This window comes from Lolium perenne, chromosome 5 (assembly GCF_019359855.2).
Source record: "Lolium perenne isolate Kyuss_39 chromosome 5, Kyuss_2.0, whole genome shotgun sequence".
NCBI lineage: Eukaryota > Viridiplantae > Streptophyta > Magnoliopsida > Poales > Poaceae > Lolium > Lolium perenne.
The window spans coordinates 157,290,600-157,310,781 of NC_067248.2; the positions used below are offsets into that span (position 1 = coordinate 157,290,600).

General features: G+C 42.0%; 1 long non-coding RNA gene across 1 annotated transcript; it reads right to left on the bottom strand.

Annotated features, from left to right (window-relative positions):
* Positions 1 to 304: 304 nt before the first annotated feature.
* LOC127300332 (uncharacterized) lies at positions 305 to 1,262 on the bottom strand. The gene is made up of 3 exons (XR_007851124.2): positions 899 to 1,262; positions 668 to 781; positions 305 to 582 (listed from the first exon to the last, which is right to left on the bottom strand). It is a non-coding gene; the product is annotated as an uncharacterized lncRNA (long non-coding RNA).
* Positions 1,263 to 20,182: the final 18,920 nt, after the last annotated feature.

The following is a 20,182-nucleotide window of genomic DNA, read 5'->3' on the forward strand; positions in this document are numbered from 1 at the left end:
ATTTAACTCACCTTTTCAGATTCATGTTGACGATCACCATCTCGTCCTCTTTCAAGTCCAACTTCAGAATCCGATGTGGCCTATATATCAAACATAAAACTATAAAAGATACATTTTGTAGTTTTATTGCTGCAAACCTAGCACTGAGATGTGTTATACTTACAAACTCCGGTGCAGCCGATTGCATTATTGCATCATAGTCTAGTCCTCTTTATCAGCCAAAGACTATAAACATCAACAAGTCAGCACAACCCCCTTCACTCTTAGACTACAATTTACAACATAATAAAACATTACCCGCACAACCAGCTCAATGCCTCGAAGACGCTTGTTATCTCGCTGTAAACGGTCATTTTCTCTTTCTAAACGGTCTTCCCTAGCTGACCGCACCGGCTGTGAGACAGACACCTTTCTAGATTTAATCTTGGACTTCTCTGTTTTAGTAAATAACTCATTGGCAATTCTCAGCCTGCCATGTGGCATTCTGCCTGCTGCTTCATAGATGATTTGTGCATCGAATTCTGGGTGCTCCTCTTCCCAGTTTTCTCCATGGGCATTTTTCATTGCATCATCAAAAGATTCCTTTCCAAATAAATAATTATGGATTAGCTATGAACATTGTTCTCATTATGACTAATGTTAAGTAAGCTAGGAAGATTTTACTAACCCAACGTTTAGAAATTCTTTGGCTGCATATCTGCTCTTGATCAGTACCCCGATGCAAGTTGTGTGTGTGAAGCCATGTACCGGTAATTCCGGGGTCTTTGCCGGTTTTGAGTTTCTGCAGTTTAAGAATGATAAAGATCATCAAGTATAAATGGAACATTCTTCCTGAACAGTAATAGCAAAGAAGCTTCAAGAAAAGTGGTAAAGCATATGTTTCATGAAATAAGAGTACCAGATGTTGGCGTGTAGAGACAGCACTTCTCGCACCACTGCAATGGAAGACTATTTCCCCATGAGCTAGTCTATTCCTACTGTTGGTCAAAGATATCTTTCTAAATGCGGGACTACTCCAGTGCTCGCATAGTAAACGCCAACCAACAGTAGTACCAAAGCTAGGTGGCTTAGCAGAAATTAATGCTTCCTTGGTTGGCTAGTGGTTACCCTCCTCGTCCACTTCCGTAGGCATCTGTCCCTTCCTTTTCAATCTTTTGATGGCTGCCGCCTTTTCCTCGTGTAGCATCTGCCTCACTTTATTAGTGAAGTTATCCTCCAAGGCAGCATCTGCTTTCTCTTGATTTGATGGTTCACACTTGAAACGCGACATTAACCAAAATATTAGGTGTAGTTCTGAAAATCCAGCCATGACACATGATCGGTTACACTGACCATTATTTGAGTGCTTCTCAGATATTCATACACAGTACATACTTAAAAAGATTGATTAAGTGCTAACCTACATTGTCAGAAACTCCAATACTTATACAACAGGCACTACAAGAAAAGTTGCCATGGCCGACGAAGTTGAAGTCGCGCCGTGGTTGCTGGTGTACCATGGCCGACGATTTTGGGTCCCTCCGTGGTGCATGTCAAAACTTTTTTTTTCTCGTTTTTGAGGCCACCTAGCCCGACGAAAGCGGCCAAAACGTCGCGTATGGTGGCCCGGGACGTGGTGCATCTCGAAATCTCGGGTTCGCCGGCCGAGTCAACGCAAATCCGCACCGCCGAGGGATGTAGGGCCCAGATGGCAGCCTCTCTGGCATTGTTTTTTTTCTCGATCGCGCCATCTCGTTCAACGTTCTCCGATCGAGCCGTTTACGATGCAGGATCATGGGTCCCGCATGTCATCCTCTATGAACCAAAATTCTTTCTATTCTTGGATTTTTTTTGACCCCCTGATTTCTGGCTACTTCCTTTTTCTTTTGATCCCTTGCCGCCTTGGAAACGTTGAGACCGCTGCTGCTAAATGGGACCCGCATGTCATCCTCTATGTGCAATCAACTTTCTTTTCTTGGAGTTTTTTTGGCACCTCATATTTGGTCACTTGCCTTTTTTTTTCGATCCCCTGCCGCCTCTCAAACGGTGATACCGCTGCTGCTAAATGGGACCCGCATGTCATCCTCTATGTACTATAAAACTTTCTTTTCTTGGATTTTTTTTGGCACCTCATATTTGGTCACTTGCCTTTTTTTTCGATCCGGCTGCCGCCTCTCAAACGGTGATACCGCTGCTGCTAAATGGGACCCGCATGTCATCCTCTATGTACTATAAAACTTTCTTTTCTTGGATTTTGTTTTGGCACCTCATATTTGGTCACTTGCCTTTTTCTTTCGATCCCCTGCCGCCTCTCAAACCGTGATACCGCTGCTGCTAAATGGGACCCGCATGTCATCCTCTATGGACTATAAAACTTTCTTTTCTTGAATTATTTTTGGCTCCTGATATTTGGTCACTTGCCTTTTTCTTTCGATCCCCTGCCGCCTCTCAAACAGTGAGACCGCTGCAGCTAAATGGGACCCGCATGTCATCCTCTATGAGCAATGAACTTTCTTTTCTTGGAGTTTTTTTTGGCACCTCATATTTGGGCACTTGCCTTTTTCTTTCGATCTCATGCCACGTTTGAAACGTTGAGGAACCTGCAGGCTCATGGGACCCGCATATCATCCTCTATGTACTATAAAAGTTCATTTTCTTGGTTTTTTTCACCCTCTGATTTTTGGCAATTTCTTTTTTCTTTTGAACCCCTGCCGCCTCTCAAACGGTGATACCGCTGCTGCTAAATGGGACCCGCATGTCATCCTCTATGTACTATAAAACTTTCTTTTCTTGAATTATTTTTGGCTCCTCATATTTGGTCACTTGCCTTTTTCTTTCGATCTCATGCCACGTTTGAAACGTTGAGGAACCTGCTGGCTCATGGGACCCGCATGTCATCCTCTATGTGCTATAAAAGTTTCCTTTGTTGGATTTTTTTTCACCCTCTGATTTTTGGCTTGCCTTTTTATTTTGATCCCCTGCCCCCTTTGAAACGTTGAGTAAGTTGTTGGCTCAAGGGACCCGCATGTCATCCTCTATGTCCATCAACTTTCTTTTCTTGGATTTTTTCACCCCTAATTACTAGCTACTTTCTTTTTCTTTTGATCTCAAGCCGCATTACAAACATTGAGACCATTGCTGCAAAATGGGACCCACATGTCATCCTCTATGTACAATAAATCTTGGATTATTTTTGGCTCGATATTTTGGTCACTTGCCTTTTTCTTTCGATCTCATGCCACCTTTGAAACGTTGAGTAAGCTGCTGGCTCATGGGTCCCGCATGTCATCCTCTACGAACAATAAAAGTTTCCTTTCTTGGAGTTATTTTTGACCCCTAATTTCTGGCTATTTGCCTTTTTCTTTTGATCCCCTGCCCCCTTTGAAACGATGAGGACGCTGTTGGCAGGTCGGTCCCACCTGTCATCCTCTATGAACAATAAAAGTTTCCTTTGGTGGATTTATTTTTGACCCCTAATTAATTTCTGGCTATTTCCTTTTTTTCTTTTGATCCCCTGCCGCCTTGGAATTGTTGAGAATGCTGCTGCCTCATTTTTCTTTTGGTCCTGTGCCGCCTTGGAAACGTTGAGACCGCTGCTACAAAATGGGACCCGCATGTCATCCTCTATGTACAATAAAGTTTCTTTTCTTGGATTATTTTTGGCTCCTGATATTATGTCACTTGGCTTTTTCTTTCGATCTCATGCCGACTTTGAAACGTTGAGGATGCTGCTGCCTCATGGGTCCCGCATGTCATCCTCTCAGAACGATAAATGTTTTCTTTTCTTGTATTTTTTTACCAACGGATTTTTGGCTTTTTTTATTTTCGGTCCCCTACCGCCTTTGAAACGTTGACGACGCTGCTGGCTCATGGGTCCCCGATGTCAGCCTCCCCGTACAAGAAACATGTGATATTTTATTTTGCAGACAATAAACGTTGTATTTCGCTCTGAGCTATTGCAAACGGATAAATTAAATCTTTATATCTACATAAACAAACTTATATGTTGAATCTCCTTGTTTTTTGTTTTTGCGAAGCATAGGACTTTCCTGTTTTTTTTTGAGAAAAATCCGACCTTTCCTGTTTTGGAGTGGGCTGAAATTGTACGAGTCAAAAGGCCCAGCAGGATAGTTCGAAGGCCCAGATGTCCAGATACAGCCCAATTGAAATCTTTCTTTTCTTGGATTTTTTTTCACACCCTGATTTCTGGCTACTTCATTTTTCTTTCGGTCCTGTGCCGCCTTGGAAGCGTTGAGACCGCTGCTACAAAATGGGACCCGCATGTCATCCTCTATGTACAATAAAGTTTCTTTTCTTGGATTATTTTTGGCTCCTGATATTATGTCACTTGCCTTTTTCTTTCAATCTCATGCCGACTTTGAAACGTTGAGGAAGCTGCTGGCTCATGGGTCCCGCATGTCATCCTCTATGAACAATAAAAGTTTCCTTTGTTGGATTTATTTTTTTCCCTAATTTCTGGCTATTTGCCTTTTTCTTTTGATCCCTGCCCCTTTGAAACGATGACGACGCAGCTGGCAAGTCGGTCCCACATGTCATCCTCTATGAACAATAAAAGTTTCCTTTGATGAATTTATTTTTGACCCTAATTAATTTACGGCTATTTCCTTTTTCTTTTGATCCCCTGCCGCCTTGAAATAGTTGAGGATGCTGCTGCCTCATGGGTCCCGCATGTCATCCTCTCAGAAAGGTAAATGTTTCTTTTCTTGAATTTGTTTACCAACTGATTTTTGGCTTATTTTTTCTTTCGATCTCCTGCCACCTTTAAAACGTTGACGACGCTGCTGGCTCATGGGTCCCCAATGTCAGCCTCCCCATACTGCAAATCCTCTTTCTGCAAAGGTTGTATTTCTAGATAGATAAGGTGGATTCGAATCTGCCATGGTTCAGGCAGCTCAGGTAAGCCTTCTTGCACTGATTAATGGAAGTAGTGTATAGTAAGGTCAAGACATGTGGCTCGGTGTAATGAATCTATTTGAATCATGTTGTGGGTTCAATCTGATAGTTCTCTAACAGGTCAGCCAAAATAGAAATTAAGTTTTTTTCTAAAACGGAAATGCAAATTAAGATGAACACAAACATTAGTTATCATAATAGCTGATCATACATACATACTTGCTAAGAGCAAAAGCTTGCCAGAGTTTTACCACCCATACAATTAATTAGCAGTTCAGATAAGATAACCTTATATAAGTATAACTACAAATGCATTTGCTAAGGGCTCATGGGGCAACAGAACTAGACAACCGCGAACTTTATGACCAGCATGTCACAGCGGCATCGAAAGATCTTGACCTTCAACTTTGATCCAATGCGAAGTTTGGCACCATCAATGAACTTTTTCCACCTGGAAGTAACAGCCAAGCGGCCATCTCTGTGGACTCGACGGAGTACCGTCCCTCCACGGTGAGACCTTCGGTCTCTCCATGACGAGGGATATCTTGCCCCTTCGGCCAGCATTGAGATCCTTGGAGATACTTTTAGGCAATTTCTGATTCAAAGCAAGAGATACCACCAAAAATTAGTCAATGGCACCAATGCACTGAACCATGTGAGACTTTGAGCAGAGAAGACATCAAGATAAGAGCAGTTATGCTGTCATATACTCACGAACATAGCCTTCAGATGCGTCCTGGTCACCACACGGGTGGCCACAACAATGAGCTGAGACCTCGGTGATCTAGCTGGGGCAGGTGCAGGAGCCTGGGCTGGTACACGAGCTGGTGCTGATGCAGGACTGGCCGGGCAGGTGCGGTAAACGGTGCCTCTAGAGGAACCGGTGCCGATGCAGGAGATCACAAGGTGTGCAAGAACGGTGCAGCTAGAGGAACCGGTCTTGATGCAGAGCCTCCGGGCAGGTGTAGTATATGGGGCCTCTACAGGAACCAATGCTGATGTAGCGGACTGCTGGGTAGATGCAGTAAACGGAGCAGGTACAGGAACCGGTGCCGAAGCACGAGAGTGGGAAGCCAGTGCCTCTGCTGGTGAGGTTGCCCTTGGTGACATCCGCACATGTTCCATCGGGGATCTCGCAGCTTTGATCATGTTAAACCCAGCAAGCTAGAACAGAGGGAATGGTTTAGAACAACCGCTCGTAACAGCTTATCAAAAGATATGAGTAGAAAAAAGTTACATATTATATATTTGGAAGTGTCTCCAACTACTGTAGCAAGCTACGTATATCTGCCCGTTTGAGTTTCTGATCCTTAGCTCGTCGCCCTTCTTCAGACCGTAGTCAAAAGCAAACTTTCTCCAATCATGTCCATACAAATATGTGATGGCCTGCGTCTTGTAGACATACACCTCATAGACCGTGTAGGTGTTCATCAATTTTCCATTGCCATGCATAGTGAAAGACCCTTCATGCGGACACATCCGGTTAATCATTGGACGAAGTTCACAAGGTACGATCTGCATGTGAAAATTGATACAAATGTAAGAAGCAGGAAGACTAAAAACAAGACTTTACTATATGCCAATTCATGCTAAACCACCGAGAATACATACACTGTAACTCGTGAAGGAGCTACTAGAAAGGTAGATAGAGCCATAGGAGGTGTTATATGCGGGGTATGTACATGGGCCCGCCATATTCCCGCAAGCTCGGCATCGGGATGGTGAAGGAAACATGGGAGGTACTACCCGGTGAGTAGCGCTGAATGTAAGTGGAAGAATTAGGTTGTGTAAAGTGCATAGTTCAGAGCAATGCAAATGTTGACAAGCGAGTGCATAACACTATGTTACAAACTGAACAGTGAAAAATTAGTGTATGATGAATATAAGCATGCTAATTTGGTGTTTCCGAATTCCAAAAAGCATTAGACAGAGCCGGTGATAATATCAGACATAAATCATGGCATGTATATGTGGCTTAAGAAAATATACCCGAACCCTTGGATGGTTACGGCCCGGCTGGTCCTTGGACTTGAGCTTATATAAGCATCCAGAAGGTGGGGCTGACAGTAACTTGGTGGCAGCCTCTGCAGATGCCTCATCAGCAGCAGTTGCAATCCTTTTGACCAATGAAGGGTTAGCAGTTTCAGTCTGCATATGAAAATTGAAGAGCAACAGACATCGGCAGTGATATATAAAATGAATCTATGAGACAACGATGCATATAGTGCTGGATGTAAGTGTAAGAATAGGTGTGTGTGTTTACGAACTATTGGTAAGCATTAGACAAAGCCGGCAATAAACAGACAAAAATCAAATCATGTATGAGGATTAAGAAAATATACCTGCTTATCGAAAAGTGTACCACCCACTGGCCCGTGGCCTTGTGCTTGAGGAGGTTTTCGAAGATGGTGGCGGCACCATCGTCTTCACAAAGCAGCCTCATCAGGATCATTTTTTATCCATTTGAGTAGAGGCACAGAAGTTTCATCCTGCATATGAATAGCAACAGAACTCATCATTGATATTTAATAAATCTATGAGATAGACTGATGCAAATAGTGCGGGTGTAAGTGGAAGAATAGGGTTGTGCATAGAGAACAGTCGACAACAATGCAAATGATTACAAAAGAAGCCAATGGAAATCAACACTTTATATACTGGATGAGACAGACTGAAAAGTGAAAAATTAGTGTATGATGATTGTAAGCAAACGCAGTGTTTCTGAACTTTTGGTAAGCATTAGACAAAGCCAACAGTAATTAAACAGATAATAATGAAATCATGTATGTGGATTAAGAAAATATACCAGATTCATTAAAAGGTCACCACCCAGCTGGCCCATGGCCTCGTGCTTGTAGAGGTTTTTGGAAGATGGTGCCGGCACCATCGTCCTCACAGCAGCCTCATTAGCCTCATTTTGCATCCACTTGAGTAAAGGCGTAGCAGTTTCAGCCTGCATAAGAATGGGAACAGATCTCAGCAGTGATATTGAATGACTCTGAGACAGACTGATGCATATAGTGCTGGATGTAAGTGGAAGGGTATGGCCGTGTATGGACAACAGTTCACAACAATGCAAGGGTGTGTTCGGTTCTGAAACAGCGTGGAATGGAATGGAATGGTTCCATTTCAGAGGAATGGAATGGTTAAATTTTTGTTCGGTTGGGATAAATGGAGAGCAGAAGAGATCGAGGTTAAACTAACCATTTGTCTCAAAATTGTAATTAACAATTGCAAATGGCATTTTAATCTCAAAGTTGTAATTAACAGCACCTAATGGTGCTCTTTTAATCTAAAAATCGTAATTAACATCATTTTTTGTTGGGTTAGGGGAACTGGAGTAGATGAACATTACTGTATGATGATTGTAAGCAAACGAATTTGGTGTTTCTAAACTTTTGGCTTCGAGATCTTATGGGTTTCAACTCTAGCCTACCCCAACTTGTTTGGGACTGAAAGGCTTGGTTGTTGTTGTTGTTGTTGTAAACTTTTGGCAAGCATAGAAAAAACCGACAATAAACAGAGAAAAATCAAGGCATGTTTTGTGGATTAAGAAAATATACCATATTCATTAAAAGATCACCACCAGTGGCGCGTGGCCTTGTGCTTGTAGAGGCATTTAGAAGATGGGGCGGCATCAACATACCGGCAGCCCGATCAGCCGCAGCTTTTGATCTTCCTTTTGAGTAAAGGCCCTAAAGTTTCAGTCTACATATGAATAGCAAAACAAAAGGCAGACCTCAGCAGTGATATTGAATTACTGTATGAGATAGACTGATGCATATAGTGGATGCTCTTAGCCTTTTGCAGCGTGAACACTAGCTATGGACAGACAAAAAACTAGTTAACTCAGCTTTGTCTAGATATGAATGTACTACCACCATCCAAAAGCTTAAGCCTTATTTATTTTTGAGAAATCAAAACAAGCAAAGTTTGACCAAAATTTTAGAACATTCTATCAACAAATATAATACTGTGTAGATACCGTAGGAAAATATATTTTATTATCTATTTAATGATATTAATTTTGTATTTTGCATGTTACTGATTTTTGGTAAAAGCTTAGTCAAACATGGTATAGTTTGACTTTCTAAAAATAATATAAGCCCAAAGCTTTGGGATGGAGGCAGATAGTATCTAGAGCTAAAACACATCTAGATACATCCGTATCTACGTATAGTTGAGTCAATTAATTTGGATCCGAGGGAGTATCGATTCAGACTACATCATGGTAAGTTGGTTAAAAAAATTACCCCTGGGCGGTCCCCGCCCAGCTCGGCGATGGCATTTCGCTTCTTGTGCTGCAGATCGGGCCATGCTCTGCCCGGCAGGTGGGGCGCTATTCTCGTTCCCCATAGCCTCAGCACAGAACCTGGAGGTACCAACCTGATACAGAGAATATAGAGCATGGTGTCACAGAGGCTTTACGCACAAACACCTGAAGACATGTGCTACTTTAAGCATATTCCAGAACAGGAACAGATTGAGGATGCAGAGAGACACTTAAAAGGTAAAGAGTGGATAAGCAAACGGAGTACCTGCTTCGCGGGGCTGGGGACGCAGCTCAGGCTCAGCCAACTGCCCACATGCGTGGTGGCCTTACGCTCCATTGCCCCCACCGCCGAGGTCTTACCTTTCCTGTACAAGCTGACAAAAGATACAGTGAGGATCAGCAGAAACTACAAAGGTTGCAAATGTCGACAAATAAAGGAAGAACACCCCAATCCAAGCAAAGGTAGCCCCCGCCCCCCACCCCCATCAATCACTCCCAGCTCGAGGGTGACCAGAAAGACACCCCTTCGCCCATAATAGGAAAGAGATGCGCAAGATATCGAGGAGAGGAAAAAAGAACCGATCTCGAGAAAGGAAAGAACATTACTAGTCCTACCTAATCCGCTTGGTCTAGATGCAGCTTGCCCCTCCAAGCTGGATGCCTGGACGGTGGAGGCGAAAGGAGGGGATCGAGCTAGCGGCTTGCATCCGTCGGCAATCGGCACTCGATCGGGAGAGAAGGGGTGCTACATAAAGGGGAGGGGTAACATATTTTATTACACGTTGAACTTACCGATGTGACTATAGTCATTACATGTCTCATCGAAACTAGGGCCCATAGCGTGGCACCCCAAATTCACTTGAAGCTGCCGGCGGGACGCATTGGCGCGTCAAGAAACCCCCAATTGTAGCGGGGAAATGAAACATTTCACAAAAATTCGAAATTCAAGCACACCGCCACGCGCCAAGCACGCGGCTGTTCCTTCCTCTTCCTCGGTTCCTCCTCCCCTATCCGAAAAAACCCCAAATCCCAAGCTCAAACCAAAAAAAAAAAAATCAAATCCCCTGGCCGCCATGCATGTCCTCGTTAACCCGCTGGAGATCGTTCCCGGACGATGCGGACCCCCCGCCCTGAGATCCAGAATTCCGTCCACCTCGAGGCACCGCGTGCTTGTCTCGCAGCAGCGGCTTGAGGGCGCTGAAGAGGAAGTTCCGCCGGAAAGTGCTCATGGCAACCGTGCAAGCTCACCGGCGTGCTGCATCCCGAGAGGAACTGGTCAAAGCTTTGCTATTCTCCACACACAAGAAATTGCGGGCCAAGATCTGGTCAAAGCTTCGTCGATGGCTTGCCGCGAGAGGCTTGGAGTCCAGAGTCAATAAACTAGCTGCTCGAGGACTGGGCGGTTTACACGGATTCATATTAACTGACTCAAGTTTGTTAGTCTAGTTAACAAATGCATCTAGATACATCCATATCTAGACAGAATTGAGTCAATTAATATGAATCAGAGGGGAGTACCTGAAAGTGTTTCATGCTACCAACTAATGCGCTGGCAGGAATCGCTGTAGAAGTAATTGTGCTACTACTCATACGATGAACTGATTGTGTGGGTGTCGAATTTTGCAACGCGATCATCCACTGAATGCTTAATCTAGCGCCAAAGGCGTACAAATCATAACATACTACAGCACCAGAACATAAGAGTACGAATCATAAAGTAGCTCAACATTTTGCATCAGGGCTGGGTGGTCCTGAGACTACCGGGACGCCCCTGATGATCTCCGGGTGTGCATCCTCTTCAACGCAAAGCTGTGTACTCGGTCCACGGCCTCCTTCTGTAGGCTGGATAATCTCAGGTGCAGGACCTTCGTCTATGAGAGGCTCGTCATCAGTACCATCCACAGGTGCATCAGGGCTGGGTGGTCTTGAGACTACCTGGACGCCCCTGATGATCTCCGGGCGTGCATCCACTTCAACGCAAAGCTGTGTACTCGGTCCACGGCCTCCTTCTGTAGGCTGGATAATCTCAGGTGCAGGACCTTCGTCTATGAAAGGCTCGTCATTAGTACCATCCACAGGTGCATCAAACTGAGATTCATCTTCAAATCTCCCATCAAACTGAGAGACCTCTTCAACTCTATGCTTCTGCAATTAGTACATCAACCGATTAGACAAACATCTAAGGGATGCAACCTGAACAAATGCCGTTTTACATATTTACCTTCTCATCTGGCACAGCACATGTCCCAGAGCTGAAACCCGTTTCCTGAAGCAAGCGCTTTTTCTCTCCTTCCCGTCCATCCATCTGCAACAAGTTAAATTTGAGTACAGAACCTTGCACACAATGCAAACTATTGATTGAAACAGCGGTAGCATCAATATAAATAATTAACTACATATGCCAGCACACATACAGTGTGAGCAAGATCTGCTTCTCCTGCTAAAGGATCATTATATGGTTCACCATGCTAAACCCGCCTAACATATGTGCGGTCCATCCCAAAAATGTGTAAATGATCTGCCACTACAGGGTGAGGCCTCTTCTCACCATTCATACATGTGCAGCGCGGGCAATACACGTCCAGGTTGTGACCTTCATGAGCTCTAATAAACCCCATAAAGGGTTGAACACCATTTATATATGAAGGGGGACATAAGTGTCCATGCAGTATCCAAGTTCTGTCCATCTGTTTAATTATGAGATACAGTGGTTGGTGATTAATTTAAGGCGAAGTAGGAAATGTATATCCATCGAGTACAAAACTATACTACATGATTATGCATTTCAGCAATCATGTCGAGTACAAAACAAAAAATGCCCATCGACATTTTGGCAAACAGATCGTGTACAAAACTCTGCCATGGCATTTCAGCAAATTAACGGATCGAGTGCAGAACTGACTCTATATGCCCACGCAAATGAACAAATTGATCGATGACAAATCGAGCGGAAAACTATAAAGTGCCAATTAGTTCGAGCATACTGACGAATTTTTTTAGCAGCATCAAGAAAATATAAATCATTAGGCCGTCTTGCCCGATACATGATTGAGCTAGAGATAGCAGCCCTACCGTGGATCAACTTGACCGCCGGTGCGTCTCGAGAAGAACGACGGGGAGGGGAAGCTTCTTCTTCGCACGGACGGGACGGGGAGGGGAAGCTCTTCGCACGGACGGGGATAAGTTGTGTAGGGGTGGGTGGGGGGTCATGCGGCCGGGCCGCCGGGGTGATAATTAAGGTCGGTAGGTGGCGTTTAATGGAGTTGCGTGTGTAATTTGCCGTGCACAAGGTTGAGGAATAGGCGGTTCCCTTTGCCGCGCGCACAATTCAAACTATCCCGCCCATGTAGTTTAAATTCGCCATATTTTCATTAAATCGACATAAAGTCATGTGAGTGGGGGAAAATTAGCAAAGTTGCTTGAAAAATAGTAAAACTCTGGAATTATCCTTTAAATATGCTCTACTTCGTGTGGAAATCGGGGTGTGGAAGCATGTTGAGCTGTTTTATTTGTACTTTCTTCATTAAAACTCCCATTTTATGCACTTTGGATGGAAAGAAATCATTTGTACATAAATTTTGACAACGCCATTTACAAACACTAATTGTTTTACATGCCAAGATGCACCCATCCACCAAATATATATGGGGCAAAAGTTTATCACAATCTAGCAGATATGCACAATTAGTGAGGGACCCCTTTTGATTTTGTGCAATTTCCACTAATTAGGTAGAGAGAAGGGGTTAATTAATTAGGCCATGTTAGGGGTTATGTGTTTTAGATTAGGTTGTGTGGATTCAAATACAACTTCTTTATTTGTGTGCTATGATTAATCAAAACTAGATTGATCGACTGCGCACACATTATTAGAGGCGCATGCCTTTGCGCACAAAGTGCATGTGTGTGTTGTTGGCCACCAATTAACAAGAGAGAGAGAGAGACAGAGAGAGAGAGAGAGGTAGAGAGATCTACATACGAGAGAGCGATTGAAATCCCCAAATTAAACACATATATATATGCATGGCACATTTAATTTAATTAGAGGACAGCGAGCTAAGGCACCCCTGGCCTGCTTGATGCATAATTAAGTGGCATTGGCCTATATATAGGGATTAATTAGGGTTTAGGGTTTAGGGTTAGGAGGTTAGGGTTTAGGGTCTAGGGTCTAGGGTTTAATGTTTATGTTGTTTAGGGGTTTAGGGATTAGGGATTAGGGTTTATTTAATTAGGGTTTAAGGTTTATGGATCATCGATCGAGTGCGCACACACACATTATTAGAGGCACACGCGCCTTTGCGCATAAAGTGCATGTGTATATGTGTGTGTTTTTTTGGCCAACAACGATATATAGATGATCGAGAGAGAGAGAGATTGAAATCCCCAAGAATATGTTCGATCAAATATATATTAAAATATATGCACGAATGCATGCATGGTAGGCCATGCATGCACACTAATTATATATATATTATGAGGAAACTTAATCAAATGTGTTTTCATTCGAGAGAACTTGTCAAAATTCAAGTTAATTAATTTATCATCGATAATTATATAATTAATTAATGAATCTCAGGGAGATGTTATACAACATATGATCGATATAGGCCATGTCGTATATATTAATTGGTGTTAATCTACCATTTAATTTGCTAGCTAGCTGCTATATATAGATCGAGCATGTTTTTATTAGATCGGGTTATAGCTAGCTAGTATAGTTTAGGGTTATGTGTTTCAATGAACTAGGGTTTGATTAGCTAGGGGTTAGTTATATATATGGTTTAGGGTTAATGCATGGCACATTTAATTTAACTAGAGGACCACGAGCTAGGCACCCCTGGCCTGCTTGATGCACAATTAAGTGTCGTTGGCCTATATATAGGGTTTAATTAGGGTTTAGGGTTAGCTAGGGTTTAGGGTTTAGTGTTTAGGGTGTTTAGCTAGGGTCTAGGGTTTAGTTTAGGGTGTTTAGGGTCTAGGGTTTAGGGTTTAATTAGTGTTTAGGGTGTTTAGGGTTTAGGGTTTACGGTTTAGTGTTTACGGTGTTTAGGGTCTAGGGTTTAGGGTTTGGTGTTTAGGGTGTTTAGGGTCTAGGTTTAGTGTTTAGGGTGTTTAGGGTTTAGGGGAGTTTTAGGGTTGTTTAAGGTTTAGGGATCATCGATCGAGTGCGCACACTAATTATATATATATTATGAGGAAACTTAATCAAATGTGTTTTCATTCGAGAGAACTTGTCAAAATTCAAGTTAATTAATTTATCATCGATAATTATATAATTAATTAATGAATCTCAGGGAGATGTTATACAACATATGATCGATATAGGCCATGTCGTATATATTAATTGGTGTTAATCTACCGTTTAATTTGCTAGCTAGCTGCTATATATAGATCGACCATGTTTTTATTAGATCGGGTTATAGCTAGCTAGTACAGTTTAGGGTTATGTGTTTTAATTAAGTAGGGTTGATTAGCTAGGGTTAGTTATTACATATATATGGTTTAGGGTTAATGCATGGCACATTTAATTTAATTAGAGGACCGCGAGGCACCCCCGGCCTCGCTCGATGCACAATTAAGTGTCGTTGGCCTATACATAGGGTTTAATTAGGGTTTAGGGTTAGCTAGGGTTTAGGGTTAGGGTTAGGGTTAGGGTTAGGTTAGGGTTTAGGGTCTAGGGTGGTTTAGGGTCTAGGGTTTAGGGTTTAGGGTTAGCTAGGGTTTAGGGTTAGGGTTAGGGTTAGGGTTAGGGTTTAGGGTCTAGGGTTTAGGGTTTAGTGTCTAGGGTGTTTAGGGTTTAGGAATTAGGGATTTAAGGTTTTAGGGGTTGTTAAGTTTAAGGTTTAGGGATCATCGATCGAGTGCGCACACACATTATTAGAGGCACCCGCGCCTTTACGCATAAAGTGCATGCGTATATATGTGTGTTTTTTGGGCCACCAACGATATATAGATGATCGAGAGAGAGAGAGATCGAGACTGAAATCCCCAAGAATATATATGTTCAAATATACATTAAAATATATGCACGAATGCATTGTAGGCCATGCATGCACACTAATTATATATATATTATGAGGCAACTTAATCAAATGTGTTTTCATTCAAGAGAACTTGTCAAAATTCAAGTTAATTAATTTATCACGATAATTATATAATTAATTAATGAATCTCAGGGATATGTTATACAACATGATCGATATAGGCCATGTATATTTTAATTGGTGTTAATCTACGGTTTGCTAGCTAGCTGCTACATATAGAGCATGTTTTTATTAGATCGGGTTATAGCTAGCTAGTATAGTTTAGGGTTATGTGTTTTAATTAAGTAGGGTTGATTAGCTAGCTAGGGTTAGTTACATATATATGGTTTAGGGTTAATGCATGGCACATTTAATTTAATTAGAGGACCGCGAGGCACCCCTGGCCTGCTCGATGCACGTACAATTAAGTGTCGTTGGCCTATACATAGGGTTTAATTAGGGTTTTAGGGGTTAGCTAGGGTTTAGGGTTAATTAGGGTTAGGGTTTAGGGTCTAGGGTTTAGGGTCTAGGGTTTAGGGTTAGGGTTAGGGTTAGGGTTTAGGGTTTAGTGTTTAGGGTGTTTAGGGTTTAGGGATTAGGGATTATTAGGGATTAGGGATTTAAGGTTTTAGGGGTTGTTTAAGGTTTAGGGATCATCGATCGAGTGCGCACACACATTATTAGAGGCACCAGCGCGCCTTTACGCATAAAGTGCATGCGTATATATGTGTGTTTTTTGGGCCACCAACGATATATAGATGATCGAGAGAGAGAGATCGAGATTGAAATCCCCAAGAATATATATGTTCAAATATACATTAAAATATATGCACGAATGCATTGTAGGCCATGCATGCACACTAATTATATATATATATATATTATGAGGCAACTTAATCAAATGTGTTTTCATTCGAGAGAACTTGTCAAAATTCAAGTTAATTAATTTATCACGATAATTATATAATTAATTATTGAATGTCAGGGATATGTTATACAACATGATCGATATAGGCCATGTATATTTTAATTGGTGTTAATCTACGGTTTGCTAGCTAGCTAGCTGCTATATATAGAGCATGTTTTTATTAGATCGGGTTATATCTAGTATAGTTTAGGGTTATGTGTTTTAATTAAGTAGGGTTGATTAGCTAGGGTTAGTTACATATATATGGTTTAGGGTTAATGCATGGCGCATTTAATTAATTTAATTAATTAAGTGTCGTTGGCCTATACATAGGGTTTAATTAGGGTTTAGGGTTAGCTAGGACAGATGGTTAGGGTTAGGGTTAGGGTTAGGGTTTAGGGTCTAGGGTTTAGTGTTTAGGGTGTTTAGGGTTTAGGGATTAGGGATTAGGGATTTAGGGTTTTAGGGTTGTTTAAGGTTTAGGGATCATCGATCGAGTGCGCACACACATTATTAGATCGAGGCACCGCGCCTTTACGCATAAAGTGCATGCGTATATATTTGTGTTTTTGGGCCACCAACGATATATAGATGATCGAGAGAGAGATTGAAATCCCCAAGAATATGTTCAAATATACATTAAAATATATGCACGAATGCATTGTAGGCCATGCATGCACACTAATTATATATATATATATATATTATGAGGCAACTTAATCAAATGTGTTTTCATTCGAGAGAACTTGTCAAAATTCAAGTTAATTAATTTATCACGATAATTATATAATTAATTAATGAATCTCTTGGATATGGTTTACAACATGATCGATATAGGCCATGTATATTTTAATTGGTGTTAATCTACGGTTTGCTAGCTAGCTGCTACATATAGAGCATGTTTTTATTAGATCGGGTTATATCTAGTATAGTTTAGGGTTATGTGTTTTAATTAAGTAGGGTTGATTAGCTAGGGTTATTTACATATATATGGTTTAGGGTTAATGCATGGCGCATTTAATTAATTTAATTAGAGGACCGCGAGGCACCCCTGGGCTGCTCGATGCACAATTAAGTGTCGTTGGCCTATACATAGGGTTTAATTAGGGTTTAGGGTTAGCTAGGGCAGATGGTTAGGGTTAGGGTTAGGGTTTAGGGTCTAGGGTCTAGGGTTTAGTGTTTAGGGTGTTTAGGGTTTAGGGATTAGGGATTAGGGATTTAGGGTTTTAGGGTTGTTTAAGGTTTATGGATCATCGATCGAGTGCACACACACATTATTAGATCGAGGCACCCGCGCCTTTACGCATAAAGTGCATGCGTATATATGTGTGTTTTTTGGGCCACCAACGATATATAGATGATCGAGAGAGAGATTGAAATCCCCAAGAATATGTTCAAATATACATTAAAATATATGCACGAATGCATTGTAGGCCATGCATGCTCACTAATTATATATATATTATGAGGCAACTTAATCAAATGTGTTTTCATTCGAGAGAACTTGTCAAAATTCAAGTTAATTAATTTATCACGATAATTATATAATTAATTAATGAATCTCAGGGATATGTTATACAACATGATCGATATAGGCCATGTATATTTTAATTGGTGTTAATCTACGGTTTGCTAGCTAGCTGCTATATATAGAGCATGTTTTTATTAGATCGGGTTATAGCTAGCTAGTATAGTTTAGGGTTATGTGTTTTAATTAAGTAGGGTTGATTAGCTAGGGTTAGTTACATATATATGGTTTAGGGTTAATGCATGGCACATTTAATTTAATCAGAGGACCGCGAGGCACCTGGCCTGCTTCGATGCACAATTAAAGTGTCGTTGGCCTATACATAGGGTTTAATTAGGGTTTAGGGTTAGCTAGGGTTTAGGGTTAGGGTTAGGGTTAGGGTTAGGGTTTAGGGTCTAGGGTTTAGGGTTTAGTGTTTAGGGTGTTTAGGTTTAGGGATTAGGGATTAGAGATTTAAGGTTTTAGGGTTGTTTAAGGTTTAGGGTTCATCGATCGAGTGCGCACACACATTATTAGAGGCACCCGCGCCTTTACGCATAAATTGCATGCATATATATGTGTGTTTTTTTGGCCACCAACGATATATAGATGATCGAGAGAGAGAGATTGAAATCCCCAAGAATATGTTCAAATATACATTAAAATATATGCACGAATGCATGGTAGGCCATGCATGCACACTAATTATATATATATTATGAGGCAACTTAATCAAATGTGTTTTCATTCGAGAGAACTTGTCAAAATTAGAGTTAATTAATTTATCACGATAATTATATAATTAATTAATGAATCTCAGGGATATGTTATACAACATGATCGATATAGGCCATGTATATATTAATTGGTGTTAATCTAAGGTTTGCTAGCTAGCAGCTATATATAGAGCATGTTTTTATTAGATCGGGTTATAGCTAGTATACTTTAGGGTTATGTGTTTTCATTAAATAGGGTTGATTAGCTATGGTTAGTTACATATATATGGTTTAGGGTTAATGCATGGCACATTTAATTTAATTAGAGGACCGCGAGGCACCCCTGGCCTGCTTGATGCACAATTAAGTGTCGTTGGCCTATATATAGGGTTTAATTAGGGTTTAGGGTTAGGGTTAGGGTTTAGGGTATAGTGTTTAGTGTTTAGGGTGTTTAGGGTTTAGGGATTAGGGATTAGGGTTTCAGGGTTGTATAAGGTTTAGGGATCATCGATCGAGTGCGCACACACATTATTAGAGGCACCCGCGCCTATGCGCATAAAGTGCATGCGTATAGTTTAGGGTTATTTGTTTTCATTAAGTTGGGTTTGATCAGCTAGGGTTAGTTACATATATATGGTTTAGGGTTAATGCATGGCACATTACATATAGTTTAAATCTCAAGAATGTTTATACATGATAGGCCATATGTGCAAAGGAATTTTTTTCCCTGTGAACTTGTCAAAATTCAAGTTTATCAGTGCCAATGGAAACTAGTCCAAAAAATTACATAGAGGACCAAAAGTACTAGACAATAACTAATAGAACCTGCAACTTTACAAAAAGGACCCCAAAACATATAGAAGAAAATCAATCGAGTCCTTCTCGACCGCACATCAGATCTCTGCTCCGCAACCTTTCCAGCAACTCCGTCACCGGGGACGCACCACTTGGGACGGTGTCGCCGGTAGTCGCCAGGACGAAGGAGAAGAAGGGCCTCAGCAACGGCATATTGGCTCTGAGAAGGGCCGCTGAAAGGCCAAGATGTGCACGGGCAAGACGGATGACGCCGTCGTATGCCCCGAGCTTGTGAACTTTAGCAGCTTGACTTCCCCATTGACCAGATCTGAAGCACTGACCAAAGCAAGCCTCACCGTTAGCGCCATCACATTGATGGCACCAGATCGGGGTTTGGCCGGCAAGATCCGCCAGATTCACCATAGGCCAGATCTGAAGCCGATGACGAGATCCCCGACTCCATTGCGCCATTCTGCTCATGGGAAACACTGGATCTAAGCTTACAACAACACTAACTCCCTCGGATCCAAATTAGCTGACTCAACTTTGCTTATCTAAATATGGATGTATCCACACATGTTTTTACTCTAGATACATACACGTCTAAGGAAAGTTGAATCAATTAATTTAGTTCGGAGGGTGTACAATATACAGAGAGAAGTCGGCCTCGTCTCCGGCCGGCGAGGCCGCCGGAGAGAAGGGGGAGAGGAGCCGGGGGAGTGGGAGAGACTCGAGAGAGAAAGAGAAGAGGAAGAAATGAGAGCTCCCTGGGGAAGAACATTATTTTTGTCGTTCTGCTCGTAGCTTGAAACTGAAAATTTCGGCGGCGCGCCAAATCATCCCGCCGCATCCATTCGAAAATCCCGTGACCAGTTTTACCCTTTTAACCCTGGTCCGGAAGCTACAACCCACCGACCATGGAGGGCTCATTCGGTAACAATGAAATATCTTGCCTAGATCCCGAACCCTCCCCACAGGCCCACACCCACCTACCAACCATTCGCCCCATTAGCTCAAAAATACTCTCACACGCCAAAGCTCTGACTCTCTACAGTACTAGATCTGCTTCGC